The following is a 13,479-nucleotide window of genomic DNA, read 5'->3' as shown; positions in this document are numbered from 1 at the left end:
TTTTACCCCTGCCACCTTTAGAATTTGAAAGAGAGTATTCCAGTCAACATTGTCAAAAGCTTTCTCTAAGTCTACAAATGCTAGAAACGTAGGTTTGCCTTTCCTTAATCTTTCTTCTAAGATAAGTCGTAAGGTCAGTATTGCCTCACGTGTTCCAGTGTTTCTACGGAATCCAAACTGATCTTCCCCGAGGTTGGCTTCTACTAGTTTTTCCATTCGTCTGTAAAGAATTCGTGTTAGTATTTTGCAGCTGTGACTTATTAAGCTGATAGTTCGGTAATTTTCACATCTGTCAACACCTGCTTTCTTTGGGATTGGAATTATTATATTCTTCTTGAAGTCTGAGGGTATTTCGCCTGTTTCATACATCTTGCTCACCAGATGGTAGAGTTTTGTCAGGACTGGCTCTCCCACGGCCGTCAGTAGTTCCAATGGAATATTGTCTACTCCGGGGGCCTTGTTTCGACTCAGGTCTTTCAGTGCTCTGTCAAACTCTTCACGCAGTATCATATCTCCCATTTCATCTTCATCTACATCCTCTTCCATTTCCATAATATTGTCCTCAAGTACATCGCCCTTGTATAGACCCTCTATATACTCCTTCCACCTTTCTGCTTTCCCTTCTTTGCTTAGAACTGGGTTTCCATCTGAGCTCTTGATATTCATACAAGTCGTTCTCTTATCTCCAAAGGTCTCTTTAATTTTCCTGTAGGCGGTATCTATCTTACCCCTAGTGAGATAGGCCTCTACATCCTTACATTTGTCCTCTAGCCATCCCTGCTTAGCCATTTTGCACTTCCTGACGATCTCATTTTTGAGACGTTTGTATTCCTTTTTGCCTGTTTCACTTACTGCATTTTTATATTTTCTCCTTTCATCAATTAAATTCAATATTTCTTCTGTTACCCAAGGATTTCTACTAGCCCTCGTCTTTTTACCTACTTGATCCTCTGCTGCCTTCACTACTTCATCCCTCAAAGCTACCCATTCTTCTTCTACTGTATTTTTTTCCCCCATTCCTGTCAATTGCTCCCTTATGCTCTCCCTGAATCTCTGTACAACCTCTGCTTCTTTTAGTTTATCCAGGTCCCATCTCCTTAAATTCCCACCTTTTTGCAGTTTCTTCAGTTTCAATCTACAGGTCATAACCAATAGATTGTGGTCAGAGTCCACATCTGCCCCTGGAAATGTCTTACAATTTAAAACCTGGTTCCTAAATCTCTGTCTTACCATTATATAATCTATCTGATACCTTTTAGTATCTCCAGGGTTCTTCCATGTATACAACCTTCTTTCATGATTCTTAAACCAAGTGTTAGTTATGATTATGTTGTGCTCTGTGCAAAATTCGACCAGGCGGCTTCCTCTTTCATTTCTGTCCCCCAATCCATATTCACCTACTATGTTTCCTTCTCTCCCTTTTCCTATACTCGAATTCCAGTCACCCATGACTATTAAATTTTCGTCTCCCTTCACAATCTGAATAATTTCTTTTATTTCATCATACATTTCTTCAATTTCTTCGTCATCTGCAGAGCTAGTTGGCATATAAACTTGTACTACTGTAGTAGGCGTGGGCTTCGTATCTATCTTGGCCACAATAATGCGTTCACTATGCTGTTTGTAGTATCTTACCCGCATTCCTATTTTCCTATTCATTATTAAACCTACTCCTGCATTACCCCTATTTGATTTTGTGTTTATAACCCTGTAGTCACCTGACCAGAAGTCTTGTTCCTCCTGCCACCGAACTTCACTAATTCCCACTATATCTAACTTCAACCTATCCATTTCCCTTTTTAAATTTTCTAACCTACCTGCCCGATTAAGGGATCTGACATTCCACGCTCCGATCCGTAGAACGCCAGTTTTCTTTCTCCTGATAACGACATCCTTTTGAGTAGTCCCCGCCCGGAGATCCGAATGGGGGACTATTTTACCTCCGGAATATTTTACCCAAGAGGACGCCATCATCATGTAATCATACAGTAAAGCTGCATGCCCTCGGGAAAATACATATCATTCATTATTACACTTCCCAAGTAATTGAAATTACTCACTTGCGCTATTTCCTCTCCCCCTATTTTCATATGGCATTTTCCTCCAATTACCATGCTTTTTGTTTTCTTCTTGTTAATCTTCATTCCATATTCTTCTAATTTTGTGTTTAGACCATCTAATATTTGTTCCATATCTCTTGCACTCTCTGCCATCACAACCATGTCGTCTGCAAATCTTATACACTCCACTCTCTGACCCCCTATATGAACTTCTCTCCTTCCATCAAAACTTTCACTAATAATTTCCTCTAGATATATATTGAACAGTGTTGGTGATAAAAAACAACCTTGTCTTACTCCTCTTCCCATTTCAATTTCTTCACTCATCACACCTCCTATTCTTACTCTTGCTCTCTGATTCAAATATAAATTTCTAATTAGCTGCCTATCCCTCCAGTCAGTTCCATGTTTCCTTAGGATTTCCATCAGTTTGTCCTATCTAACACAGTCAAAAGCCTTCTCAAGATCAATGAACTCAACATACACCTTCCTTTTCTTCTCCATGTACCTCTCTCCTATCACTCTCAGTAGCCCAATGGCATCTCTAGTCCCCACTCCTTGCCTGAAACGAAATTTTTCATATCCTATTACGCAGTTCAGCTTTCCATACAGCCTTCTGTTGAGTGTCCTAAACTACTAAATGTGCATTTTTGAGAAATTTCAAAAGTTACTATTGTCCCGGGCATAATCTAATTTCTTGTAAATCAGCATTTGTGATTTTGTTACTGTAGCAGGTATTGTAACTAACTTATTGTGTTACATCTAGATTTACCTTAAAGAGGAATATGTATTATCTGCATTTATCCTAAATAAACTCTGTTTCAAGTTTGTTAACAAGTAAATTGACCTCAACAAGTTCCAGGAAACTTTTTTACCAGAGGTTTTTCTGTTGCCCTATTAGAAATTTTGTTTTGTGTATTTGCTTCAGTTCTTACAGGGAATTAGTTTTTTTAACTCAACAGATTAAAAGATACTCTACAGGATTGATTTAAAGTTATTTGTTCACTGTCCTGTAATACATTGCACCAGCCAAAATGCTTCCCTACTGTGAATGCTGTTTTTCTTGGACATGGGGCAAGTCTTGAGATTTGTAAGCAGCTGTAAATCACCCTGACTACTGTCAAATGATTGCCCGTGCATTGGAAGACCTCCCAAGAGTCATGTACCTGTACCAGTACCGAAGGTATCCAAATTACTATCTTCTCTTGTGGATCCTGTCTCCTCTGCATAAAGTACAGAGTCTGTCATTTCTCATACACTTGAGTGTGAGTAAAGTTTCACTGGTAGATATAGGTTGCTTGTACAGGGTGGACAGGGACCAGGGAAGTCTCAGGGTGTTATACCAATCTCCTAACCAACAAGTTCTTGGTGCTGTTTTTTGTCTCCAACCAGTAAAAATAATGATTGTTGTAGGAAACCTGGAAATTTAGTGTAGGATCAAAAGAAATGCCTCTCACAGCTGTGAGTATTAAAATCCTAGTGATTAACTGCCAAAACATTCACAAAAAGTTCCGGAGTTTGAAGTCTCCTGAAAAGCAGTGAAGCTCACATAATACTAGGTGCAGAAAGTTTGTTGAAACCTGAAATTGACAGCAATGAGATTTTTTGTGAAAATTTGATTGTATATTGAAAGAATAGGCCAATAGTAAATGGAGGTGGTGTATTTCTTGCAGTACACAGGAAACCCAAATCCACTGAGATAGAAATTGAAACTGCATGTGAAATTGTTAGGGTAAGACTCAGTATCAGGGGTGACTGTAACATGGTAATTAGATACCTCAGTCACCCACCAGACTCATCTCCTGATGTAACAAAAAAGTTAGAGAAAACCTTAGTTTGCTTGTATGTAAGTTTCCTAATCATAGCGTAATCGTAGGTGGAGACTTTAATCAGCCAACAATCAAATGGGAAAGTTACAGTTTTGTTAGGGGTGTGGGTGATAAGACATCCTGTGAAACATTACAAAATGCCTTCTCTGAAAACTACGTAGAATAGGACCCCACTCATGACTAAAATATATTGGATCTAATGGCAAAAAATAGACCTGACCTCTTTGAGGACATCCACATTGAAACTGGTATCACTGACCAAGATGCAGTTGTGGCAACAATCATTACTAAAGTACAAAGGACAACTAAAACAAGCTGAAAGATATATACACATCATAAAAAGTTTTGCATCACCTTGGTTCCAAGAGTTCCGAAACCTGTACAGAAAATTGGAATAGAGATCAACATAAGCATCATTTCTGCTCTCTTTATTGCTCATGGAAACCACACACTGCATGTTGTACCACCATACAGCAAGACCTTCAGAGGTGGTGGTCCAGATTGCTGTACGCACCAGTACCTCTAATACCAAGTAGCATATCCTCTAGCATTGATGATTGCCTGTATTCGTCGTGGCATAGTATCCACAAATTCATCTGTAACTGGTGGTCCAGATTGTCCCACTCCTTAATGGTGATTCAGTGTAGATCCCTCAGAGTGGTGGTGGGTCACATTGCCCATAAACAGCCCTTTTTAATCCATCCCAGGCATGTTCAATAGGGTTCATGTCTGGAGAACATGCTGGCTACTCTAGTCGAGCAGTGTCATTATCCTGAAGAAAGTCTTCCACAAGATGTGCATCATGGGGATGCGAATTGTCATCCATGAAGATAAATGCCTTGCTAATATGCTGCTGATATGGTTGCACTATCAGTTGGAGGATGGCATTCACGTATCGTACAGCCATCATGGCGCCTTCCATGACCACTAGTGGTTTACTTCGGCCCCACATAATGCCACCCCAAAACAGCAGGGAACCTCCACTGTGCTGCACTCACTGGACAGTGTGTCTAAGGCATTCATCCTGACTGAGTTGCCTCCAAACACATCTCCGACGATTGTCTGGTTGAAGGCATATGTGACACTCATCAGTGAAGAGAACATGATGCCAATCCTGAGTGGTCCATTTGGCATATTGTTGGGCCCATCTGTACCGTGCTGCATGGTGTTGTGTTTGCAACGATGGACCTCACCATGGATGTCAGAAGTGAAGTTGTGCATCATGCAGCCTATTGTGCACAGTTTGAGTCATAACACGATGTCCTGTGGCTGCACAAAAAGCATTATTCAGCATCGTAGTGTTGCTGTCAGGGTTCCTCCGAGCCATAATCCATAGCTAGTGGTCATCCACTGCAGTAGTAGCCCTTGGCCAGCCTGAGCAAGGTGTCATCGACAGTCCTGTCTCTCTGTATCTCCTCCATGTCTGAACAACTTCGTTTTGGTTCACTCAGAGATGCCTGGACACTTCCCTTGTTGAGAGCCCTTCCTGGCACAAAGTAACAATGTATGTAATGGTAGTGACTGTCTAGGCATGGTTGCGCTACAGGAAACATGAGCCATGTATCTCCTTCCTGGTGGAATGACTGGAACTGACGGCTGTTGGATCCCTCCGTCTAATAGATGCTGCTCATGAATGGTTGTTTACATCTTTGGGTGGGTTTAGTGACATCTCTGAACAGTCAAAGGGACTGTGTCTGTGATACAATATCCACAGTCAACATCGATCTCCAGAAGTTCTGGGAACCAGGGTGACGCAAAACTTTTTTTTTTGATGTGTGTATTTGTTCAGTAAACTAGACAAAAATCAGTAATGTGATATCTCAATGAGGAACTTGAAACTTTCAGCATAGGGCAGGAGAATGTAGAGGAAATCTGGCTCAAGTTTGAAAGAATAGTTGACCATGTACTGGATAGATATGTACCCTGTAGAATAGTTTTTAATAGGGGGGAACCACCATGGTATACAGTCACTATAAAGAAACTTCTAAAGGAACAGACCCTCCTGCGTAATAGGTGCAAAACAAAATGTAAGACTACAGATAGAGAGATGCTGACTGAATTGGATCTGGCTGTCAAGAAGAGAATGTGTGAAGTCTTCAGTGAGTAATGTAGCACAGTAATGTCAAATGATCTTTCACAGAACTCAAAGAAATTATAGTTACATGTAAAGGCTCTTAGTGGCACCAAAGTTAGTGTCCAATCCCTTGTGAATCAGACAGAAACTGAAATTGAGGGTAGCAAAGCAAAAGCTGAAATCCTTAATTCTCTTTTCAAATGTTACTTTACAAGGAAAACCCAGAAGAATTGCCCCAGTTTAATTCTCCTGCTACTGAAAAAATGAGTGAAATCAGTATTAGGAACAGTGGTATTGAGAAACAGCTGAAATCATTAAACTGAATAAAACTCCAGGGCTCAATGGAATCCCTATCATATTCTATAATGAGTTTGCAGCTGAGTTAGCCACTCTTCTAACTATAATCTATCAGAAAGTACTCAAACAGAAAACTGTGCCCAGTAATTGGAAGACAGCACAGGTCACACCTGTCTACATAAAGGGTAGTAGAAGTGATCCACAAAACTTCTGTCTAATGTTCTTGATACTGATTTAGTTTAGAACCTTAGAACATATTCTGAGCTCAACATAGTGAGGTATCTTGGGAACAGAATGACCACCTCCATGCCAACCCGCATGGATTCTGAAAACATTGATCATGTGAATCTCAACTTGTACGTTTCTCACATGGCATACTGAAAGCTTTGGATCAAGGTAGTCAGGTAAATACAGTATTTCTTGATTTCTGAAAATCATTTCACTCACTACCACACCTATGTGTATTGTCAAAAGTTCAGTCATATGGGGTATCAAGTGACTTAAGTCACAAATGTCACTTTTTGGTAGGGGGAGACACATCAGGGTTATCTTGGATCGAGAGTCCTCATCAGATGTAGAAGTAACTTAGGGTGTGCTCCTGGAAAGTGTTTTTGGACCCTAGCTGTTTGTGTTGAATATTAATGTCCTTGCAGACAATATTAACAGTAACCTCAGAAGACTGTTTGCAGATGATGCAGTTATCTATTATGAAGTACTGTCTGAAAGAGGCTGCATAAATATTCAGTCAGATTGTGGTAAGATTTCAGAGTGGTACAAAGATTGGTAACTTGCTAAAATGTTCAGAAATGTGAAATTGTGCATTTCACAGAAAAAAGTACGAAAACATGGTATCCTATGATTATAATATCAATGTGTCACAGGTAAAATTGGCCAACTCTTACAAATACCTGGGTATAACGCTTTATAGGGATATGAAGTGGAGTGATTACATAGGTTCAGTTGTGGGTGAGACAGGTGATAGACTTCAGTGTGTTTGTAGAACACTGGGAAACTGCAGTCAGTCTACAAATCAGATTACTTACATATTGCTCGTGTGATCCATTCTAGAATTTTGCTCAAGTGTGTGACTAACAAGGACTAACAGGTGGTACTGAATGTACATAGAGAAAGGCAGGACAGATCATCACAGGTTTGTTCAACCCATGGAAAGTTGTTACAGAGATACTGAACAAACAGGGCTGGCAGACTCATGAAGATAGATGTAAACTCTCCTGAGAAAGTCTACTAACAAAGTTACACAAAAATACTTTAAGTTATGATTTCTTGAATATACACAACCCCTATGTATTGCTAATGGGTTCATGAGAACAAGATTAGAATAATTACAGTATGCCTGTGCATACTGTAATTATTCTAATCTTGTTCAGTCATTCTTCTTGTGCTCCATACATGAATGAAATGGGAAGAACCCTAATAACTGGACAGTGGGACCCTCTGCCATGCACTTCACAGTGGTTTGGAGAGTATGGATGTAGGTGTAGATGTAGAGAACAGCAAAAATGGAATGCAGTTGACCATGAATTGCTTGCTATTGATTTAGCAATTAAATGTTTCCACTCAACCAATGAAGGAAGATATTGTGCAGTATTTGACTGATAACAAGCCATTGGTAGTCACTTCTCAGCACAACACTAATCTCAACTCACCACTCCAATGCAAGCAGGTTGAGTACATTACACAGTTGTCAAGCAATGTGCAGCACTTGGCAGGAAAATGCACCCTGATTGCAGACTGCGTGTCTCAGGACTGAGCTGGTTTAAGCTCTATTCATTGGACAGAGGTAGCATTAAAACAGGAGGATCCAATTTTGCGCAGTCTCATACAGAAGCAGTGAACTGTATTGGAGCTAAGGTGTGTGCCAGCCAAGAATGTACCAGATGGAGTTTGGTGCAATGTAGCAAGAGGGAAGTGGTGACTCTATGTACTAGAACAACAATGTTGGGAAGTTTATGACCAGCTGCATAACTTAACATACCCAGGTTTCTGAGGTGAAAGCTAAGTTAGTCTCTGATAAGGTCATGTGGTTGGGAGTGGTAATATATTGTCATGCATGGGCATGTAGATTCCTAACATGCCAGCAAAGTAGGATCAGCAGGCATATTGTCTTGCCTCTTGCCCACTTTCTGATGCTGTCTGTGAGATTTTTGCAATGTAAATTTTAACATTGTAGGGCCACTGCCATACTTTGATAGACAATGTTATATACTAACACCCATCAGTCATTTTACCAGGTTGCCAAAGGTCATCATGATACAAAATATATCTACTGAATTGGTTGCAAAAACAATGTTGCATGCTTGGTTCTCCAGGTTTGGTATACTCCAAGATATAATTGCTGATTGTGGGAAACAATCTGAAAGCTAAGTTTTCAGTGAACTTTCCCTACAGTGCAGCTGCAATCGCTTACACCCCGCAAGCTGCCATCCAGAGGGCAATGGGATGATAGAGTAATTGTACCATATGCTCAAAACAGCCTTAATGTGCAGTGCAGCATCATGGTCAGAAACATTGTCACTGGTTCTACTCAGGCTGAGAATGACAGTGAAGGAGGACATCCAGTGTTCACCAGCACAGATGGTCTATGGTGAGCAGTTGATTGTTCTGGGAGAATTGATCTTGTCAGCATCCACACAACCAGTTGTTCCTAAGCTATGCACCCAGTTTGCACCTCAGTCTTAGAATGATGTTCATTTAGCTTACCACTCCTGTCAGACATGGTGACCAGCAGGTATTTGTATATAAAGACTTGGTCAAAATGGTCCATGTGTGGCTAAGTGATGAAACCCTGTGTCCTGCCCTCATTTTGTCAAGTTTGGGACTATACAGAGTAATCACACATGAGAGTCACACATTTGAGATTGAAACAGGAGACAGAGTCAAATAGTGACTCAAGCCTATATCTACTGACAAGGGTAAATCCCCTTCTCATATCACACATTACACTTCAATGGAGAGGCAGAGCTTTTGGTACGAGTAGGAGACACTGAATCATCTACCTTGGACCTGGAGCAATTTTGTCTGTACCACCCATTTTCTTTTGGACCAGCAGGCAGATTAAATGCAAGTTCTCTCACATACCAGAGGCACCAGGTTTTGGCCTGCAGCCAAAGATATAAATTAATAGTGAGGCTACTGAAACTAGTATGGTTGCAAACATGTTTACTTAGTAAAACCTTGAATCATATACAAAGAAGTTAATTTAAAAGTCACAATCTCTGCTTTTAAGGAATTCACCAATAACTATGATGAGCAGTGAGCAGCTTTGAACATCAATTTGTAGTTGTCAGCTAAACACACAGGTGAGAAACACACATGAATAACACTTCATACTGACTAAAATGAAAGTTCGAGGTAAATTTTTTCACAGGCCTGATTTTTATGACGAAGCACTGACTAATTGGAAATATAGTAGAACACCTTGTTTTGGCAATTTTGTGCTAACTAACTTACAAAGGTCTCTACTTGGCCTGCTATTGGACTTGAATTGCCTCAGGGAAGTTCATAAAAGAGATTTACAATTTGTGCTGACACTTGGATGTTCACATTGGGTGCTGACTAATTACTGTCTAGTGTGTCTCATCTATTTATACTCAAATGCAATACAATAAACCAGAAAATATTGATTTCTGACATAACTACCTTTCAATCAGTAACATGAAAGACATAAAATAAAACCTTCATAGGAACCTAATAGAGTTTGACACTAAGTGATTTAAATGGTCACTGGATGATTAGAAAATGAACTGAATAATACAGTCTGTTTTATGGTAGCATAATACTCACATGCCAGGGACTTTGCCAAGCTTAATTTAAATTATACTGGTTATGCATTATCCTAAACTAAACTAAACTAATTTCATACTCAGCTGATAGGCATTATTGGACATGAACATAGAGGGGCATGCAGTCAGCACATCACTCTCTTGGCTGTTGTTAGCTTTCATGACCAGAGCTGCCACTTCTCTGTGAAGTAGCTCCTCAGTTGCCCTCTTAAGGGCTGAGTGCACCCTGCTTGCCAACAGTGATGAGCAGACCTGTATGGTCAACTATCCGAGTGGTAGCCAAGCCTGACAACACTTAACATCAGTGATTTGTTCAAATGATCTATGTCATCTTGGAAATAAACGGTCATTAGTTCACAACATTTTGGTGAACACAAGGTTTTTGAACTTTGTAAATTACAGATTTCTCTTAAAAGAAAATGTTTTAATAAACTAATCATACCATTGGAATTAACAAAGTTCTAATAAATCAGTGAATAACAATTTTTAATGAAATAGTGCCTAGATAAGAATCACAATATTTTAAGTGAATGTGGAATAGTTGTTACCAGTATAACTAGGAAAGAAAAAAATAGTTATCTGAGGAACAGAATATTTTTTTTTAGCAAATTGAGTTATTCCATTTTGCTGTGTTTCATTACTCTGATTAGATTATGTGACATTACAAGCAGTTGGCTAAAGAGCAATGGTGTATAGCCACACCCTATTGATGTTAATAGTTAATGGCCATATGCTACCCACACACTGGGGGACAGGAGAAAATGTCATAATTATACAGACAGATTTTGAAATTTACAAAAGAGTTAAGGCAAAGCTGATAATCAGTGTTCAAAAAGATATGTTACAATACTTGAAGAAACATACAGTAAATTACAATTTTTTCACATATTTAGATTTACAGATAATTATTGAAACTATTACTCCCTTTAATTAAATTTGTTGACAAAAATCATGTAAGAAGACTTTGACAAAGGTAACCATTTTTTTTATCACACTGACCTATTGCATTTCTGAGTGGCTCAGTTTGTTCAGTAATTACTTATACTGTACTAAGTTGACTTTGTTCACAATTCAAATTAAATATCTTCTGTTCCTCAATCCATTCATCAGATTTGACACCCAGCACCTTCTTGTCCTTTGGGTTTGTTCCATACCAAAATTCCAGTTAGTGAAATGTCATCTAGATTAAGTGTATGGGAGTTATCTCAGAGATGTAAACAGTCTCATGACTAAAGCAAATTAAACATTTTCAATATTATTGTGCTCTGCTATTCATTCGTATCTGGGTGTCATTTCAGTTACCAGTTCGTCACATAGAGTAATAATAGATATATTTCTGAAATCCAAATTTAATGAAATTATTGCCACAAATTCATAAAGATATATTGATATTACAAAGGAGGTTAATGCGTTTGTGTTCTGAAAACCATTGGATAGCAGTAGGCACCATAGTAGTGGTTAAATATTCCTTTTTGGCATTTTTAAGAATTTATCACAGGGTACCAGGACCTATATTAAGTGACAGAAACAATGCCACTAATAAATGTAAAGCTTCAGTAGCCAAATAAAATGATTATAGCTCATGCTGGATGCTTAAGGCCATTTCAGGGTGCTCTGGATACATTGCCACAAGCATCAGCATTAACCACTAACAGAAGGGTGAAAAAAAAGTAAGAAGGAGGGTGTGCACAAGATCTCACATCACACATGCATGAAGTACTCTATTTGTTGAGACTAGGAAGTAAGAAGGGGTATTTTGTTTATCATGGTGTTGTGGATAGTGAGGGTAGAATGTAAGGTTAGGTTAGATTAATATTACTGAAGGTTTTTTGATTGTATGAATACTGAAGAATGGCATGTGATTGTTGCACAGCAAGGCACTGTAAGGGATAACCTTTTTGCCATAGTTGTTAATTTTTTATTTCAGGGGCATATTATCTATTTATTCAAAGAATTGTGTCAGGGGTATCAGGTCTTTCAAAGGGGAGAGAAACAGATATTTCTACATCTGGTTCTCAGATTGCTGCAACCAGATACGGTGATCAGTGGAACCCTAATCATGGCACTTCATCTGTTCACCAATGGTGGAGTTGGAATGGTGCAGGATCAGCAGTTGAAAAGTGAAGCAGTATTTTCTAAGCAAGAAGATCATGTTGTCACCAGTTGCCAGTGAACATTTAGCACGTTATTCAATGCATGACATATGAGGTACATGGTGAGGAGGTTAGAGTACACATTTTCAAAGTTACTTCAAGAAGCAGAGGAGATAAACGTGTTTGGAGAAGTGTGGGTGGAGTATAGCAATTTACATATGTCCTATTAAAAAGATTATGGGACCAAATACAGCAAGCAGTAGACCTTGCAACAGTGCAAGAGAGGTTGTGTGGATGCTCGCAGAAGGAGATAAAACAGTGTTTGGGTCTGCACATGACAGAGACAGAAGTCATCCATTGTTATTGAAATCTAAACAGGGTAGCAGAACAAGAGAGTGAACCAGAAATGAAGAATTGGTCTACCTATCTGAGAAATCCCTACATACCACATAGCGCATTTGCCAGAGATCAGTGAGCACCCTAGTTATTTGTTCAAATTTTATCTGTCTCCCAACTTCCCAATCTAGATTTACAGCATTGACTGAAATCCTAAATTTATTATTCCATCAGTTGCAATTATATTACACCATACAACAAATGTTTTGCTCATTCTGCAATTCACAAACTTCGTTCCATTAAACCCTAAATTTACATAGAAGGTTGATTCTGCACATTAGTTAATTTTAAGAAATTTAGAAACATTTATTACTGTGCATTTCATGACACTTCCACTGAATTTATCAACATTCTCACTGTCAGCATGCGTATGTTTTATCTCAATCTTACTTATATACATTCAACTAATTGGAATTCCTATCAGATACTATTACTTTCACAGATTTTACATTTTCCTTTAACCTGGTCATCTGTTGCAATATCATCAACTTTGTTAACCTTTTTGTTTACAACTTTTTCACATTCTGTCACACTATTATGAAATAAACCAATATTTGTATTTACAACTTCATCAACTGCTGCCACATTCTTAATATCAACAATGTTTCTTTGTATTGTATCATAAATCATTTTCTTACCATCATCAACAACCACTTCCATCTGCTTGTTACAGTGAATTTCTATTTCCTCTTCCCTGTATGTCATGTCACTGCTGAAAATACTAATTTTTATTTGATTCCAAATTCTCTTTTACTTTACATTTTCTAACTTAGTTTCTAAACAGACTTTCACTGATTCTGTCTTATTGTACAAATCCTCAAACATGAATTTAATTTAGCAGCTCTCTTAGACAGACAAGAGCAAAACTGAGATCTTTTTAGATGTGGATATTTCTTTTATAATTTTTTAATGGAGGAAGGAAACAGA

This window comes from Schistocerca piceifrons, chromosome 1 (genome assembly GCF_021461385.2).
Source record: "Schistocerca piceifrons isolate TAMUIC-IGC-003096 chromosome 1, iqSchPice1.1, whole genome shotgun sequence".
In the NCBI taxonomy this organism is placed as follows: domain Eukaryota; kingdom Metazoa; phylum Arthropoda; class Insecta; order Orthoptera; family Acrididae; genus Schistocerca; species Schistocerca piceifrons.
Note: the sequence above shows the minus strand (reverse complement) of the source record.